The sequence below is a fragment of the Pleurodeles waltl genome, chromosome 11, assembly GCF_031143425.1.
Source record: "Pleurodeles waltl isolate 20211129_DDA chromosome 11, aPleWal1.hap1.20221129, whole genome shotgun sequence".
NCBI classification, from domain to species: Eukaryota; Metazoa; Chordata; class Amphibia; order Caudata; family Salamandridae; genus Pleurodeles; species Pleurodeles waltl.
Window position 1 is genome coordinate 1004591009 of NC_090450.1, and position 16964 is coordinate 1004607972.

General features: G+C 48.3%; 1 protein-coding gene across 2 annotated transcripts in view; it reads left to right on the forward strand.

The window, feature by feature from the left end:
* Positions 1-16964, forward strand: part of RIMBP2 (RIMS binding protein 2) — a 1257287-nt gene that overhangs the window by 910095 nt on the left and 330228 nt on the right. The gene's annotated exons all lie outside the window — the stretch shown is intronic.

Genomic DNA, 16964 nt, shown 5'->3' on the forward strand with positions numbered 1-16964 from the left:
CACTACCTATATGTAGCTTCACCATGGTAACTCCGAATATGGCCATGTAACATGTCTATGATCATGGAATTGCCCCCTCTATGCCATCCTGGCATTGTTGGTACAATTCCATGATCCCAGTGGTCTGTAGCACAGACCCTGGTACTGCCAAACTGCCCTTCCTGGGGTTTCTCTGCAGCTGCTGCTGCTGCCAACCCCTCAGACAGGCATCTGCCCTCCTGGGGTCCAGCCAGGCCTGGCCCAGGATGGCAGAACAAAGAACTTCCTCTGAGAGAGGGTGTAACACCCTCTCCCTTTGGAAAATGGTGTGAAGGCAGGGGAGGAGTAGCCTCCCCCAGCCTCTGGAAATGCTTTGTTGGGCACAGAGGTGCCCAATTCTGCATAAGCCAGTCTACACCGGTTCAGGGACCCCTTAGCCCCTGCTCTGGCGCGAAACTGGACAAAGGAAAGGGGAGTGACCACTCCCCTGACCTGCACCTCCCCTGGGAGGTGTCCAGAGCTCCTCCAGTGTGCTCCAGACCTCTGCCATCTTGGAAACAGAGGTGCTGCTGGCACACTGGACTGCTCTGAGTGGCCAGTGCCACCAGGTGACGTCAGAGACTCCTGCTGATAGGCTCCTTCAGGTGTTAGTAGCCTTTCCTCTCTCCTAGGTAGCCAAACCCTCTTTTCTGGCTATTTAGGGTCTCTGTCTCTGGGGAAACTTTAGATAACGAATGCATGAGCTCAGCCGAGTTCCTCTGCATCTCCCTCTTCACCTTCTGATAAGGAATCGACCGCTGACCGCGCTGGAAGCCTGCAAACCTGCAACATAGTAGCAAAGACGACTACTGCAACTCTGTAACGCTGATCCTGCCGCCTTCTCGACTGTTTTCCTGCTTGTGCATGCTGTGGGGGTAGTCTGCCTCCTCTCTGCACCAGAAGCTCCGAAGAAATCTCCCGTGGGTCGACGGAATCTTCCCCCTGCAACCGCAGGCACCAAAAAGCTGCATCTCCGGTCCCTTGGGTCTCCTCTCAGCACGACGAGCGAGGTCCCTCGAATCCAGCGACACCGTCCAAGTGACCCCCAAAGTCCAGTGACTCTTCAGCCCGAGTTTGGTGGAGGTAAGTCCTTGCCTCACCTCGCTGGGCTGCATTGCTGGGAACCGCGACTTTGCAAGCTACTCCGGCCCCTGTGCACTTCCGGCGGAAATCCTTCGTGCACAGCCAAGCCTGGGTCCACGGCACTCTAACCTGCATTGCACGACTTTCTAAGTTGGTCTCCAGCGACGTGGGACTCCTTTGTGCAACTTCGGCGAGCACCGTTTCACGCATCCTCGTAGTGCCTGTTTCTGGCACTTCTCCGGGTGCTACCTGCTTCAGTAAGGGCTCTTTGTCTTGCTCGACGTCCCCTCTCTCTGCAGGTCCAATTTGCGACCTCCTGGTCCCTCCTGGGCCCCAGCAGCGTCCAAATACGCCAAACGCACGACTTGCGTGTAGCAAGGCTTGTTGGCGTCCATCCGGCGGGAAAACACTTCTGCACGACTCTCCAAGGCGTGGGGGATCCATCCTCCAAAGGGGAAGTCTCTAGCCCTTGTCGTTCCTGCAGTATTCACAGTTCTTCAGCCTAGTAAGAGCTTCTTTGCACCAACCGCTGGCATTTCTTGGGCATCTGCCCATCTCCGAGCTGCTTGTGACTTTTGGACTTGGTCCCCTTGTTCCACAGGTACCTTCAGACAGGAATCCATCGTTGTTGCATTGCTGATTTGTGTTTTCCTTGCATTTTCCCTCTAACACGACTATTTTGTCCTTAGGGGAACTTTGGTGCACTTTGCACTCACTTTTCAGGGTCTTGGGGAGGGTTATTTTTCTAACTCTCACTATTTTCTAATAGTCCCAGCGACCCTCTACAAGGTCACATAGGTTTGGGGTCCATTCGTGGTTCACATTCCACTTTTGGAGTATATGGTTTGTGTTGCCCCTATCCCTATGTTTCCCCATTGCATCCTATTGTAATTATACATTGTTTGCACTGTTTTCTAAGACTATACTGCATATTTTTGCTATTGTGTATATATATCTTGTGTATATTTCCTATCCTCTCACTGAGGGTACACTCTAAGATACTTTGGCATATTGTCATAAAAATAAAGTACCTTTATTTTTAGTATAACTGTGTATTGTGTTTTCTTATGATATTGTGCATATGACACTAAGTGGTACTGTAGTAGCTTCACACGTCTCCTAGTTCAGCCTGAGCTGCTTTGCTAAGCTACCATTATCTATCAGCCTAAGCTGCTAGACACCCTATACACTAATAAGGGATAACTGGGCCTGGTGCAAGGTGCAAGTACCCCTTGGTACTCACTACAAGCCAGTCCAGCCTCCTACATTGGTTGTGCAGTGGTGGGATAAGTGCTTGAGACTACTTACCACTCTTGTCATTGTACTTTTCATAAGAGAAAAATATACAAAACAAGGTCAGTGTATATACACATAGCCAAAAAGTTTTTGCATTTCCTCTTTTCACTCTTTTCTAAGTGCTGAAAAGTACTTCTAAACTTTCAAAAAGTTCTTAAAAGTTTAAAAAGTTTTTTTCTGTCTTTCCAAAAAGTTCTGAAAACTTTTTTCTCTTTGTCTATCACTTTAACTCTCTCTAAAAAATGTCTGGCACAGGCCAAAAAGTTGAACTGTCCAAACTTGCATATGATCACCTTAGCTGGAAAGGAGCAAGGAGTCTCTGCATAGAGAGAGGTTTGAGTGTAGGGAAGAATCCTTCTTTAGAACTGTTAATTAATATGCTTAGAGTACAAGATAAGGCCATAAGTGCCCAATCTGTAGAAAAAGTAGCTAATGGTTCTCAATCTGATCCAGGGACTCCCCCAGGAAAAGGTTCAGGAAAGAAACTTCTCAGCCTGCCCATTACTAGACAGTCTAGCATAGTTGGTACAGAGGTTGAATCACATCATACTGATGATGTGCTCTCACATTATACTGGTAGCCAAGCTGTTAGGGTGCCCTCTGTAAGGGACAGGTCTCCTTCTGTTCATTCCCATCATACCTCTGTATCTAGAAATGTCCCTCCCACCCACCCTGATGACAGATTATTAGAAAGGGAGCTCAATAGATTGAGAGTGGAGCAAACCAGACTGAAGCTCAAGAAGCAACAGCTGGATTTGGATAGACAGTCTTTAGAAATAGAGAGGGAAAGACAGAAGATGGGTTTAGATACCCATGGTGGCAGCAGCAGTATTCCCCATAGTCATCCTGCAAAAGAGCATGATTCCAGGAATCTGCATAAGATAGTTCCCCCTTACAAGGAGGGGGATGACATTAACAAGTGGTTTGCTGCACTTGAGAGGGCCTGTGCTGTACAGGATGTCCCTCAAAGGCAGTGGGCTGCTATCCTATGGCTATCATTTACAGGAAAAGGTAGGGATAGGCTCCTTACTGTAAAAGAAAATGATGCTAACAATTTCCAAGTTCTTAAGAATGCACTCCTGGATGGTTATGGCTTAACCACTGAACAGTACAGGATCAAGTTCAGAGATACCAAAAAGGAGTCTTCACAAGACTGGGTTGATTTCATTGACCAGGCAGTGAAGGCCTTGGAGGGGTGGTTACATGGCAGTAAAGTTACTGATTATGACAGCCTGTATAACTTAATCCTGAGAGAGCATATTCTTAATAATTGTGTGTCTGATTTGTTGCACCAGTACTTGGTGGACTCTGATCTGACCTCTCCCCAAGAATTGGGAAAGAAGGCAGACAAATGGGTCAGAACAAGAGTGAACAGAAAAGTTCATACAGGGGGTGACAAAGATGGCAACAAAAAGAAGGATGGTAAGTCTTCTGACAAGGGTGGGGACAAATCTAAAAATGAGTCTTCATCAGGCCCACAAAAACACTCTGGTGGGGGTGGTGGGCCCAAACCTTCCTCTAATCAGAACAAGGAAAGGAAACCATGGTGCTATTTATGTAAGATAAAAGGCCATTGGACAACAGATCCCAGTTGTCCAAAGAAAGGCACCACAGCTCCTACCACTACAACCCCTACTGCTACACCTAGTGTCCCTACTAATAGCAGTGGTGGTGGGAGCAAACCTACTAATAGCCAATCCAAGGGAGTAGCTGGGCTCACTTTTGGTAATTTAGTTGGGGTTGGTCTGATTAGGGAGACCACAGAGGCTACTTTAGTCTCTGAAGGGGCTATTGACTTAGCCACTTTGGTTGCTTGCCCCCATAACTTGGAGAAGTACAAGCAACTAACCCTAATAAATGGTGTTGAGGTCCAGGCCTACAGGGACACAGGTGCCAGTGTCACAATGGTGATTGAGAAACTGGTGCACCCTGAACAACACATACTTGGACACCAGTACCAAGTAACCGATGCTCACAACATAACACAAAGCCACCCCATGGCTGTTGTAAATCTCAACTGGGGGGGGGTATCTGGTCCAAAGAAAGTTGTGGTAGCTTCAGATTTACCTGTAGACTGTCTATTAGGGAACGATTTGGAGACATCAGCTTGGTCAGATGTGGAGTTGGAGGCCCATGCAGCAATGCTGGGCATCCCAGGGCATATTTTTGCTTTGACAAGGGCTCAGGCCAAAAAGCAAAAAGGACAGGGAAGCTTGGATCCTGGAACAATGGACCAAGTGCTCCCTAAAGCTAGGGCTAGTAGAAGCAAACCACTTCCTACTATCCCTCCCTCTACAGTGGATTCTACTTCTGAGGAAGAAGAATACCCTCCCTGTGCAGAACCTACACCAGAGGAGCTGGAAGCAGACACTGCTGAGCTTTTGGGTGAAGGGGGGCCTGCCAGAGAGGAGCTGAGTGTGGCACAGCAAACCTGTCCCACATTAGAGGGTCTCAGACAGCAAGCTGTCAAACAGGCTAATGGGGATGTCAGTGACTCACACAGAGTTTACTGGGAGGACAACCTCTTGTACACTGAGCAAAGGGATCCTAAACCTGGAGCTGCCAGGAGATTAGTGATTCCTCAGGAGTACAGAAAGTTCCTCCTAACACTGGCACATGACATTCCCTTAGCTGGGCACCTGGGTCAAATGAAAACTTGGGACAGATTGGTACCACTGTTTCATTGGCCTAGGATGTCTGAGGACACAAAAGAATTTTGTAAGTCCTGTGAAACCTGTCAAGCCAGTGGCAAGACAGGTGGCACTCCAAAGGCACCCCTTATCCCACTGCCTGTGGTTGGGGTTCCCTTTGAAAGGGTAGGGGTTGACATAGTTGGCCCCCTTGACCCTCCTACTGCTTCAGGCAATAGGTTTATCTTAGTGGTAGTGGACCATGCCACAAGGTATCCTGAAGCAATTCCTTTAAGGACCACTACAGCTCCTGCAGTGGCAAAGGCCCTCCTGGGAATATTTTCCAGGGTGGGCTTCCCAAAGGAAGTAGTATCAGACAGAGGAAGCAATTTCATGTCTGCATACTTAAAGGCCATGTGGAAGGAGTGTGGTGTAACTTACAAGTTCACAACACCCTATCATCCACAAACAAATGGACTGGTGGAGAGATTTAATAAAACTCTCAAAGGCATGATTATGGGACTCCCTGAAAAACTCCGCAGGAGATGGGATATCCTTCTACCATGCCTCCTTTTTGCCTACAGGGAGGTACCCCAGAAAGGAGTGGGCTTCAGCCCCTTTGAACTTCTTTTTGGACACCCTGTTAGGGGTCCACTCACACTTGTAAAGGAGGGTTGGGAACAACCTGTAAAAGCTCCTAAGCAGGATATTGTGGATTATGTACTTGGCCTCAGATCAAGGATGGCTGAGTACATGAAAAAGGCCAGTAAAAACCTTCAGGCCAGCCAAGAGCTCCAGAAGCAATGGCATGATCAGAAGGCTGTTTTGGTTCAGTACCAACCAGGGCAGAAAGTGTGGGTCTTGGAGCCTGTGGCCCCAAGAGCACTCCAAGATAAATGGAGTGGTCCACACACAATTGTTGAAAAGAAGGGTGAAGTCACCTACTTGGTTGACTTAGGCACTGCCAGGAGTCCCCTTAGGGTGCTCCATGTCAACCGCCTGAAACCCTACTATGACAGGGCTGATCTCACCCTGCTCATGGCAACAGATGAGGGACAGGAAGAAGACAGTGATCCTCTACCTGATCTCTTCTCTTCCACAGAACAAGATGCTCTTGTGGAAGGGGTAGTTTTGGCTGATTGTCTTACTGCTGAGCAGAAAGATAATTGCATAAATCTCCTAGGACAATTTTCAGAACTCTTCTCCATTGTGCCAGGCACCACTTCTTGGTGTGAGCACACTATAGATACTGGAGACAGTTTACCTGTCAAAAGTAAGATCTATAGGCAGCCTGACCATGTCAGGGACTGCATAAAGCAAGAAGTTCAGAAGATGTTGGAACTAGGAGTGGTTGAGCACTCTGACAGTCCATGGGCTTCTCCTGTGGTACTGGTACCAAAACCAAATTCTAAAGATGGAAAGAAGGAAATGAGGTTTTGTGTAGACTATAGAGGTCTCAACTTGGTAACCAAAACAGATGCTCACCCTATACCCAGGGCAGATGAGCTAATAGATACACTGGCATCTGCCAAGTATCTAAGCACTTTTGATTTGACTGCAGGGTATTGGCAGATCAAAATGTCAGAAGATGCTAAACCTAAGACTGCATTTTCTACCATTGGAGGACATTACCAGTTTACTGTAATGCCTTTTGGTTTGAAAAATGCACCTGCCACTTTTCAGAGGTTGGTGAACACAGTCCTGCAAGGGCTGGAAGCTTTCAGTGCAGCATATTTGGATGATATAGCTGTCTTTAGCTCCAGCTGGGATGATCACCTGGTCCACCTTTGGAAAGTTTTGGAGGCCCTGCAAAAGGCAGGCCTCACTATCAAGGCTTCAAAGTGCCAGATAGGGCAGGGTAAGGTGGTTTATCTGGGACACCTTGTTGGTGGGGAACAGATTGCACCACTTCAGGGGAAAATCCAAACTATTATTGATTGGATTCCCCCTACCACTCAGACTCAGGTGAGAGCCTTCCTAGGCCTCACTGGGTATTACAGGAGGTTCATTAAGAACTATGGCTCCATTGCAGCCCCTCTTAATGACCTCACATCCAAGAAAATGCCTAAAAAGGTATTATGGACAGCAAACTGTCAGAAAGCTTTTGAGGAGCTGAAGCAGGCCATGTGCTCTGCACCTGTCCTGAAAAGCCCTTGTTACTCTAAAAAATTCTATGTCCAGACTGATGCATCTGAATTAGGAGTAGGGGCAGTCCTATCACAACTTAATTCTGAGGGCCAGGATCAACCTGTTGCTTTTATTAGTAGAAGGTTGACCCCTAGAGAAAAGCGTTGGTCTGCCATTGAGAGGGAGGCCTTTGCTGTGGTCTGGGCTCTGAAGAAGTTGAGGCCATACCTGTTTGGCACTCACTTCATTGTTCAGACAGACCACAAACCTCTACTTTGGCTAAAACAAATGAAAGGTGAAAATCCTAAATTGTTGAGGTGGTCCATATCCCTACAGGGAATGGACTATACAGTGGAACATAGACCTGGGAGTAGCCACTCCAATGCAGATGGACTCTCCAGATATTTCCACTTAGACAATGAAGACTCATCAGGTAATGGCTAGTCTTATTGTCCTTCGTTTGGGGGGGGGTTGTGTAGGAAAGTACCATCTTGCCTGGCATGTTACCCCCATTTTTCACTGTATATATGTTGTTTTAGTTGTATGTGTCACTGGGACCCTGGTAACCCAGGGCCCCAGTGCTCATAAGTGTGCCTGTATGTGTTACCTGTGTAGTGACTAACTGTCTCACTGAGGCTCTGCTAATCAGAACCTCAGTGGTTATGCTCTCTCATTTCTTTCCAAATTGTCACTGACAGGCTAGTGACCATTTTTACCAATTTACATTGGCTTACTGGAACACCCTTATAATCCCCTAGTATATGGTACTGAGGTACCCAGGGTATTGGGGTTCCAGGAGATCCCTATGGGCTGCAGCATTTCTTTTGCCACCCATAGGGAGCTCTGACAATTATTACACAGGCCTGCCACTGCAGCCTGAGTGAAATAACGTCCACGTTATTTCACAGCCATTTTACACTGCACTTAAGTAACTTATAAGTCACCTATATGTCTAACCTTTACCTGGTAAAGGTTAGGTGCAAAGTTACTTAGTGTGAGGGCACCCTGGCACTAGCCAAGGTGCCCCCACATTGTTCAGAGCCAATTCACTGAACTTTGTGAGTGCGGGGACACCATTACACGCGTGCACTACATATAGGTCACTACCTATATGTAGCTTCACCATGGTAACTCCGAATATGGCCATGTAACATGTCTATGATCATGGAATTGCCCCCTCTATGCCATCCTGGCATTGTTGGTACAATTCCATGATCCCAGTGGTCTGTAGCACAGACCCTGGTACTGCCAAACTGCCCTTCCTGGGGTTTCTCTGCAGCTGCTGCTGCTGCCAACCCCTCAGACAGGCATCTGCCCTCCTGGGGTCCAGCCAGGCCTGGCCCAGGATGGCAGAACAAAGAACTTCCTCTGAGAGAGGGTGTAACACCCTCTCCCTTTGGAAAATGGTGTGAAGGCAGGGGAGGAGTAGCCTCCCCCAGCCTCTGGAAATGCTTTGTTGGGCACAGAGGTGCCCAATTCTGCATAAGCCAGTCTACACCGGTTCAGGGACCCCTTAGCCCCTGCTCTGGCGCGAAACTGGACAAAGGAAAGGGGAGTGACCACTCCCCTGACCTGCACCTCCCCTGGGAGGTGTCCAGAGCTCCTCCAGTGTGCTCCAGACCTCTGCCATCTTGGAAACAGAGGTGCTGCTGGCACACTGGACTGCTCTGAGTGGCCAGTGCCACCAGGTGACGTCAGAGACTCCTGCTGATAGGCTCCTTCAGGTGTTAGTAGCCTTTCCTCTCTCCTAGGTAGCCAAACCCTCTTTTCTGGCTATTTAGGGTCTCTGTCTCTGGGGAAACTTTAGATAACGAATGCATGAGCTCAGCCGAGTTCCTCTGCATCTCCCTCTTCACCTTCTGATAAGGAATCGACCGCTGACCGCGCTGGAAGCCTGCAAACCTGCAACATAGTAGCAAAGACGACTACTGCAACTCTGTAACGCTGATCCTGCCGCCTTCTCGACTGTTTTCCTGCTTGTGCATGCTGTGGGGGTAGTCTGCCTCCTCTCTGCACCAGAAGCTCCGAAGAAATCTCCCGTGGGTCGACGGAATCTTCCCCCTGCAACCGCAGGCACCAAAAAGCTGCATCTCCGGTCCCTTGGGTCTCCTCTCAGCACGACGAGCGAGGTCCCTCGAATCCAGCGACACCGTCCAAGTGACCCCCAAAGTCCAGTGACTCTTCAGCCCGAGTTTGGTGGAGGTAAGTCCTTGCCTCACCTCGCTGGGCTGCATTGCTGGGAACCGCGACTTTGCAAGCTACTCCGGCCCCTGTGCACTTCCGGCGGAAATCCTTCGTGCACAGCCAAGCCTGGGTCCACGGCACTCTAACCTGCATTGCACGACTTTCTAAGTTGGTCTCCAGCGACGTGGGACTCCTTTGTGCAACTTCGGCGAGCACCGTTTCACGCATCCTCGTAGTGCCTGTTTCTGGCACTTCTCCGGGTGCTACCTGCTTCAGTAAGGGCTCTTTGTCTTGCTCGACGTCCCCTCTCTCTGCAGGTCCAATTTGCGACCTCCTGGTCCCTCCTGGGCCCCAGCAGCGTCCAAATACGCCAAACGCACGACTTGCGTGTAGCAAGGCTTGTTGGCGTCCATCCGGCGGGAAAACACTTCTGCACGACTCTCCAAGGCGTGGGGGATCCATCCTCCAAAGGGGAAGTCTCTAGCCCTTGTCGTTCCTGCAGTATTCACAGTTCTTCAGCCTAGTAAGAGCTTCTTTGCACCAACCGCTGGCATTTCTTGGGCATCTGCCCATCTCCGAGCTGCTTGTGACTTTTGGACTTGGTCCCCTTGTTCCACAGGTACCTTCAGACAGGAATCCATCGTTGTTGCATTGCTGATTTGTGTTTTCCTTGCATTTTCCCTCTAACACGACTATTTTGTCCTTAGGGGAACTTTGGTGCACTTTGCACTCACTTTTCAGGGTCTTGGGGAGGGTTATTTTTCTAACTCTCACTATTTTCTAATAGTCCCAGCGACCCTCTACAAGGTCACATAGGTTTGGGGTCCATTCGTGGTTCACATTCCACTTTTGGAGTATATGGTTTGTGTTGCCCCTATCCCTATGTTTCCCCATTGCATCCTATTGTAATTATACATTGTTTGCACTGTTTTCTAAGACTATACTGCATATTTTTGCTATTGTGTATATATATCTTGTGTATATTTCCTATCCTCTCACTGAGGGTACACTCTAAGATACTTTGGCATATTGTCATAAAAATAAAGTACCTTTATTTTTAGTATAACTGTGTATTGTGTTTTCTTATGATATTGTGCATATGACACTAAGTGGTACTGTAGTAGCTTCACACGTCTCCTAGTTCAGCCTGAGCTGCTTTGCTAAGCTACCATTATCTATCAGCCTAAGCTGCTAGACACCCTATACACTAATAAGGGATAACTGGGCCTGGTGCAAGGTGCAAGTACCCCTTGGTACTCACTACAAGCCAGTCCAGCCTCCTACAATCTGTGTATAGGATGTGGCTATAAATGTCAGTCCGTGCCAGAGGCAGCGTGAGAAGCGGTGCCTGTGAAGGGAAGGAGCCCTGGGTGGCTTTAGGTCAGGACTGCGGGGCACTGACTCTGCCCCGACCCTCCCCGACTGCTGGAGCCCAGCCCAGCAGGATTAAAAACACAACAACACTAAATCCAGGACCTAATATGACATCAGATCCACTGTGATCCCACCGATCCACATCGGCCGTAAGGGAGTGAGAGGTTGTACCGAACTGCAAGGGGGTGAAACACGTCTGTGATTGTTGGAGACCTTTGAGAGCTGCCCATCTTACACTTAAAGCGTCACCTTCTGCTTTGTTTCCGGGGATTGGATTGGGGTTTAGGGGTGAAGGTGACTCGTCACTCTGATGGGGTTAATGCTGTTAGAAGGCTGCTCTCCATGAGCTGACCAGGAGGCCGAAGGGACGCTTTACTCACACAAGGCTCAAGCAAGAAGGAAGGGGCGGTGTCAAGAGCCTGTAACAAAGGAAACCAGCCCTGGATGGCTGCCTTCCTGGGAGTGACAGCTCTTGCTGTCTGGTTCCCCGAGAGAGCACCAGGTGTTACTCACTAGCACCAGTGATTACTGGCTGGGTTCCTCAGAGCGCATCAGCGATTACTGGCTGGTTTCATGAGGGAGTACCAGGTAATACTGTCTGGTTTCTTGAGGGAGTACCAGGTAGTATTGGCTGGTTCCCTCAGAGAGCATCAGGTATTACTGACTGCTTCCCTCAAAGAGCATCAGGTATTACTGACTGCTTCCCTCAGAGAGCATCAGGTATTACTGACTGGTTCCCCGAGAGAGTGCTAGGGAGTACTGACTGGTTTCATGAGAGCACCAGTTATTAATGACTGGTTCCCTCAGAACACCAGGTATTACTGGCTGCTTTTATAAGAGCATCAGGTATTACTGACTGGTTTCATGAGAGCATCAGGTATTATTGACTAGTTCCCTCAGAGCACCAGGTATTACTGACTGGTTTCATGAGGGAGCACCAGGTATTGCTGGCTGGTTCCCTCAGAGAGCACCAGGTATTATTGACTGGTTTCATGAGAGAATACCAGGTATTACTGGCTGTTTTCATGAGGGAGCACCAGGTATTATTGTCTGGTTCCCTGAGAGAGCGCACCAGGTATTACTGGCTGGTTCCCTCACAGAGCACCAGGTATTACTGTCTGGTTTCATGAGGGAGCACCAGGTATTACTGTCTGGTTTCATGAGAGAGCACCAGGTATTACTGGCTGGTTTCATGAGAGCGCATCAGGTATTACTGGCTGGTTCCCTGAGAGAGCATCAGTGATTACTGACTGGTTCCCTCAGAGAACACCAGGTATTACTGGCTGCTTTCATGAGAGAGCATCAGGTATTACTGGCTGGTTCCCTCAGAGAGCACCAGGTGTTACTGGCTGGTTCCCTCACAGAGCACCAGGTGTTACTGGCTGGTTCCCTCAGAGAGCACCAGGTGTTACTGGCTGGTTCCCTCAGAGAGCACCAGGTATGACTGACTGGTTCCCTCAGAGAGCACCAGGTATGACTGTCTGGTTCCCCGAGAGAGCACCAGCTATTACTCTCGGGCACCAGTGATTACTGGCTGGGTTCCTCAGAGCGCATCAGTGATTACTGACTGGTTTCATGAGAGAGCATCAGGTATTACTGGCTGGTTCCCTGAGAGAGCACCAGGTATTCTGGCTGGTTTCAGGAGACAGCATCAGGTATTACTGGCTGGTTCCCTTAGAGAATACCATGTATTACTGACTGGTGTCATGAGAGAATACCAGGTATAACTGCCTGGTTTCATGAGAGAGCACCAGTGATTACTGACTGGTTTCATGCGAGCACCAGGTATTGTTGTCTGGTTTCATGAGAGAGCATCAGGTATTACCGACTGGTTCCCTGAGAGAGCACCAGGTATTACCGGCTGTTTTCATGAGAGCATCAGGTATTATTGACTGGTTCCCTGAGGGAGCACCAGTCATTACTGACTGGTTTCATGAGAGAATGCCAGGTATTACTGTCTGATTTCTTGAGAGAGCACCAGGTATTACTGACTGGTTCCCTCTGAGCGCACCAGTGATTACTGGCTGGGTTCCTCAGAGAGCATCAGTTATTACTGACTGGTTTCATGAGAGAACACCAGGTATTACTGTCTAGTTCCCCGAGAGATCACCAGGTAATACTGGCTGGTTTCAAGAGAGAGCACCAGTGATTACTGACTGGTTCCCTCAGAGCACATCAGGTATTACTGTCTAGTTTATGACAGAGCACCAGGGATTGATGGCTGGTTCCCTCAGCATCAGTGATTACTGACTGATTTCATGAGAGTACACCAGGTATTACTGGCTGGTTTCATGAGAGAGAATCGGGTATTACTGTCTGGTTTAATGAGAGAGCACCAGGTATTACTGGCTGGTTTCAAGAGAGAGCACCAGTGATTACTGACTTGTTCCCTCAAAGCACATCAAGTATTACTGGCTAGTTTCATGACAGAGCACCAGGGATTGATTGCTGGTTCCCTCAGAGAGCACCAGTGATTACTTACTGATTTCATGAGAGAGTACCAGGTATTACTGTCTGGTTTCATGAGAGAGCACCAGGTAATACTTCCTGGTTCCCTCAGAGAGCACCAGGTATTACCGGCTGTTTTCATGAGAGCATCAGGTATTATTGACTGGTTCCCTGAGGGAGCACCAGTTATTACTGACTGGTTTCATGAGAGAATGGCAGGTATTACTGTCTGGTTTCTTGAGGGAGTACCAGGTAGTACTGGCTGGTTCCCTCAGAGAGCATCAGGTATTACTGACTGCTTCCCTCAGAGAGCATCAGGTATTACTGACTGCTTCCCTCAGAGAGCATCAGGTATTACTGACTGGTTCCCCGAGAGAGTGCTAGGGAGTACTGACTGGTTTCATGAGAGCACCAGTTATTAATGACTGGTTCCCTCAGAACACCAGGTATTACTGGCTGCTTTCATGAGAGCATCAGGTATTACTGACTGGTTTCATGAGAGCATCAGGTATTATTGACTGGTTCCCTCAGAGCACCAGGTATTACTGACTGGTTTCATGAGGGAGCACCAGGTATTACTGGCTGGTTCCCTCAGAGAGCACCAGGTATTATTGACTGGTTTCATGAAAGAACACCAGGTATTACTGTCTAGTTCCCCGAGAGATCACCAGGTAATACTGGCTGGTTTCAAGAGAGAGCACCAGTGATTACTGACTGGTTCCCTCAGAGCACATCAGGTATTACTGTCTAGTTTATGACAGAGCACCAGGGATTGATGGCTGGTTCCCTCAGCATCAGTGATTACTGACTGATTTCATGAGAGTACACCAGGTATTACTGGCTGGTTTCATGAGAGAGAATCGGGTATTACTGTCTGGTTTAATGAGAGAGCACCAGGTATTACTGGCTGGTTTCAAGAGAGAGCACCAGTGATTACTGACTTGTTCCCTCAAAGCACATCAAGTATTACTGGCTAGTTTCATGACAGAGCACCAGGGATTGATTGCTGGTTCCCTCAGAGAGCACCAGTGATTACTTACTGATTTCATGAGAGAGTACCAGGTATTACTGTCTGGTTTCATGAGAGAGCACCAGGTAATACTTCCTGGTTCCCTCAGAGAGCACCAGGTATTACCGGCTGTTTTCATGGGAGCATCAGGTATTATTGACTGGTTCCCTGAGGGAGCACCAGTTATTACTGACTGGTTTCATGAGAGAATGCCAGGTATTACTGTCTGGTTTCTTGAGGGAGTACCAGGTAGTACTGGCTGGTTCCCTCAGAGAGCATCAGGTATTACTGACTGCTTCCCTCAGAGAGCATCAGGTATTACTGACTGCTTCCCTCAGAGAGCATCAGGTATTACTGACTGGTTCCCCGAGAGAGTGCTAGGGAGTACTGACTGGTTTCATGAGAGCACCAGTTATTAATGACTGGTTCCCTCAGAACACCAGGTATTACTGGCTGCTTTCATGAGAGCATCAGGTATTACTGACTGGTTTCATGAGAGCATCAGGTATTATTGACTGGTTCCCTCAGAGCACCAGGTATTACTGACTGGTTTCATGAGGGAGCACCAGGTATTACTGGCTGGTTCCCTCAGAGAGCACCAGGTATTATTGACTGGTTTCATGAGAGAATACCAGGTATTACTGGCTGTTTTCATGAGGGAGCACCAGGTATTATTGTCTGGTTCCCTGAGAGAGCGCACCAGGTATTACTGGCTGGTTCCCTCAGAGAGCACCAGGTATTACTGTCTGGTTTCATGAGAGAGCACCAGGTATTACTGGCTGGTTTCATGAGAGCGCATCAGGTATTACTGGCTGGTTCCCTGAGAGAGCATCAGTGATTACTGACTGGTTCCCTCAGAGAACACCAGGTATTACTGGCTGCTTTCATGAGAGAGCATCAGGTATTACTGGCTGGTTCCCTCAAAGAGCACCAGGTGTTACTGGCTGGTTCCCTCAGAGAGCACCAGGTGTTACTGGCTGGTTCCCTCAGAGAGCACCAGGTGTTACTGGCTGGTTCCCTCAGAGAGCACCAGGTGTTACTGGCTGGTTCCCTCAGAGAGCACCAGGTATGACTGGCTGGTTCCCTCAGAGAGCACCAGGTATGACTGACTGGTTCCCTCAGAGAGCACCAGGTATGACTGTCTGGTTCCCCGAGAGAGCACCAGCTTTTACTCTCGGGCACCAGTGATTACTGGCTGGGTTCCTCAGAGCGCATCAGTGATTACTGACTGGTTTCATGAGAGAGCATCAGGTATTACTGGCTGGTTCCCTGAGAGAGCACCAGGTATTCTGGCTGGTTTCATGAGAGAGCATCAGGTATTACTGGCTGGTTCCCTTAGAGAATACCATGTATTACTGACTGGTGTCATGAGAGAATACCAGGTATAACTGCCTGGTTTCATGAGAGAGCACCAGTGATTACTGACTGGTTTCATGCGAGCACCAGGTATTGTTGTCTGGTTTCATGAGAGAGCATCAGGTATTACCGACTGGTTCCCTGAGAGAGCACCAGGTATTACCGGCTGTTTTCATGAGAGCATCAGGTATTATTGACTGGTTCCCTGAGGGAGCACCAGTTATTACTGACTGGTTTCATGAGAGAATGCCAGGTATTACTGTCTGGTTTCTTGAGAGAGCACCAGGTATTACTGACTGGTTCCCTCTGAGCGCACCAGTGATTACTGGCTGGGTTCCTCAGAGAGCATCAGTTATTACTGACTGGTTTCATGAGAGAACACCAGGAATTACTGTCTAGTTCCCCGAGAGATCACCAGGTAATACTGGCTGGTTTCAAGAGAGAGCACCAGTGATTACTGACTGGTTCCCTCAGAGCACACCAGGTATTACTGTCTAGTTTATGACAGAGCACCAGGGATTGATGGCTAGTTCCCTCAGCATCAGTGATTACTGACTGATTTCATGAGAGTACACCAGGTATTACTGGCTGGTTTCATGAGAGAGAATCGGGTATTACTGGCTGGTTTAATGAGAGAGCACCAGGTATTACTGGCTGGTTTCAAGAGAGAGCACCAGTGATTACTGACTTGTTCCCTCAGAGCACATCAAGTATTACTGGCTAGTTTCATGACAGAGCACCAGGGATTGATTGCTGGTTCCCTCAGAGAGCACCAGTGATTACTTACTGATTTCATGAGAGAGTACCAGGTATTACTGGCTGGTTTCATGAGAGAGCACCAGGTAATACTTCCTGGTTCCCTCAGAGAGCACCAGGTATTACTGACTGGTTCCCCAAGAGAGTGCTAGGTATTACTGACTGGTTTCATGAGAGCACCAGGTATTACTGACTGGTTCCCCGAGAGAGTGCTAGGTATTACTGTAGGAGGCTGGACTGGCTTGTAGTGAGTACCAAGGGGTACTTACACCTTGCACCAGGCCCAGGTATCCCTTATTAGTGTATAGGGGTGTCTAGCAGCTTAGGCTGATAGAAAATGGTAGCTTAGCAGAGCAGCATAGGCTGAACTAGGAGACGAGTGAAGCTCCTACAGTACCACTAGTGTCATATGCACAATATCATAAGAAAACACAATACACAGATATACTAAAAATAAAGGTACTTTATTTTTATGACAATATGCCAAAAGTATCTCAGTGAGTACCCTCAGTATGAGGATAGCAAATATACACAAGATATATGTACACAATACCAAAATATGCACTAATAGCAATAGAAAACAGTGCAAACAATGTTTAGTCACAATAGGATGCAATGGAGACACATAGGGATAGGGGTAACACAAACCATATACTCTAGAGGTGGAATGCGAACCACGAATG